Here is a 2,537-nt window from a genome sequence, read left to right as displayed (position 1 = left end):
CCTATTCCATTCTGCTCAAGTCTCTAAAACACTGTGATCTGGTCAAATTTTAAAGCATGTCTTCATTTTAAGCCATAAGACTAAATTAAAAAAGTTAGCAAGGAGGTAGAGAACCCACCTGCCTTTTGCTTTAACAAGTTTACAGGGAATTGAGCAGTGGGGAAGAGATTTCCACTCAGTTGACAAAGTACAACTTAACCACCTTAGAGGTTGAAAAAGATTTGGGTCAGGTGTTTCAGTATGTGGCTGTACTTTGCCCTGCCTGATTTTTGAGCACCTGTCCTAAGACTGTTGTTCCAAAGATAGACAATTCACAATAGGAAAGATGTTTTCCACCTTTGTCCATTGGTCTAGTGGTTAGAGCATTCACTTGTGAAGCAACAGACCTCAGTTCTAAGGCCATCTCTCATTTTCTGTAGGGTTACCTACACCCTGGGCTGTAGAACAGATGTGATAAAGGGAATCTCCACCTTTTATTCTTAAATATGAGCAGAATTTATGGGGTAAGATTGTCTCAGTGTGAGGTGAACCTAGATCCTCTGCTTCCTGGAAGTTTTCTAACCAGTAGGTATTGGTTAGCTCTCCCTACGTGGCCCATTCCTTAGTCTTCTCTATCAAAGCACTGGGAGACTATGTTCAACTTTGTATTTACCTGCCTGCTATCATTTTCTTTAGGGCATCTTTGACCTCTTTGTTTCTCAGGCAGTAAATTATGGGGTTGAATAAAGGCACTACAACTGTGTAGAGTACAGACACTAGTTTGTTGGAGTCGAAAGCAAACATGGCCCTGGGCCGGGCGTAGGTGAAAAGAGTGGTAGAATAGAAGATGACTACCACAGCAAGATGGGAGGCACAAGTGGAGAAAGCTTTCCGCCTCCCATGAGCAGTGGGGATCCGTGCTACTGCAGCTGCTATGCACAAGTAGGAGGCCACTACCACAAGCAGTGGCATGAGGATCATTATCAAGGCAAGTATAAAGTCCACCAGTTCTGCCAATGACATGTCAGTGCAGGCCAGGTTCAGCAGAGGTGAGATGTCACAGAAGAAGTGGTTGATGACTGAGCCACAGAAGGTAAGGCGGGAGATGAAGGTGACCTTGAGCATAGAGCTGGTGAAGCCTCCCACCCAAGACCCAGCCACCAAGCGGAAGCAAAGCTCACGAGTCATGATGGCTGGATAGTGCAAGGGGCTGCAGATGGCAACATAGCGGTCATAGGCCATGACAGCTAGGAGGACACACTCAGTGCAGGCCAGTGCAATGAAGAAATAGAGTTGAGTCATGCATCCCACAAATGAGATGTTTTGGCTGCTTGTCAGCAAGCTGAGCAGCATCTTGGGCATGGTGACTGTAATGTACCACATCTCCAGAAAGGAGAGATTGCTCAGGAAGAAGTACATGGGGGTCTGGAGGTGAATGCTCATTCGCACTGTTACAATGATGACCATGTTCTCTGCCACAGTCAGCACATAAATGATGATGAAGATGAGGAAGAGCAGGACTTGCAGCTCCTGATGGGCAGTGGAGAAACCCTGAAGAATAAATTCTTGGGCACTGCTCTGATTCTTGTTCTTCACCTCTCCCTTTGACAGAAACCTGCAAGATGTAATAATAATAATAATAATAATGTAAAGTTTATGTAAAGTTCTCACATTCTATTACAAAGGAAGGGAAATATCAACAGCAAGAAGGAGCTGCGGTGATTTCAGTGTTAAACCAGGAGCTTCCATGCTTAGCTTTGCTCAATAGTAACTTCAATTATTTTCAGCTATGACACACTATCATTCAATTGAAGATCTTTAAAAAGTTATGAAGAGAGATAAGCAACATAAGAAGCCACCAGAGAATTCCTGTGCTGTGAATGACCTCCTTGATACCACTTCTAAATGCTGCGTGTGTGGAACAGGAACAGACGTAATACTGTGACCAAGACAGAAAATCATAACCTGGATTTCTTAGACACCCAGATGTTCATCCCGGTAAAAACAACAGGAGGCTTTTATTCCCCCAGTGCGATCCACTGCACAAAGCACTTCTGTCCTGTGGGGCATCAAGCACTTTCCAAAGGATGGTAAATACAATGAGCAACATTGGTCTAGGGGTCATCAATCCAGTTTCCCACTGTGACTGGGGGTTGCTTCATGCAGTCCCAGTCTTCAAACTCTAACAGATCCTTCTTTAAATGAATTGGTGTTTCCCCTCAACCATTCTCATGAGGAGGCTGCTCCAGGACCTTACTCTTCTGATGGATAGAGACATTTTCTAATTTCCACCCTGAATTCCTTCATGATCAGTTTATATCAGCATTGCCCTACAGCAGGTGTCAGGGGGGTGTCCCCTGATGAACCTTAGAGCCCTTTTCTTTGTATTCCAGCCTAAATTCATCTTTCTTGCACAATGGGATCAGAAATGCACAGTGTTACACATGAGGTCATATCAGTGACTTGGTATTAATAGTTCCTTATTCCCCTTACCTGATACAGTCTGGGATCTGATTTGCTTTTTGTTTGGTCATGTCACATTGGTAGCCCGTGGTCAT

General features: G+C 44.3%; 1 pseudogene; it reads right to left on the bottom strand.

Moving 5' to 3' along the window:
• Nucleotides 1-636: 636 nt before the first annotated feature.
• Nucleotides 637-2,537, bottom strand: LOC149862713 (olfactory receptor 6P1-like; annotated as a pseudogene).

Source organism: Crocodylus siamensis, chromosome 6 (genome assembly GCF_052110815.1).
Source record: "Crocodylus siamensis isolate JL-2025a chromosome 6, ASM5211081v1, whole genome shotgun sequence".
Lineage (NCBI taxonomy): Eukaryota > Metazoa > Chordata > Crocodylia > Crocodylidae > Crocodylus > Crocodylus siamensis.
Note: the sequence above shows the minus strand (reverse complement) of the source record. Positions and strands in the feature narration are given on the sequence as shown.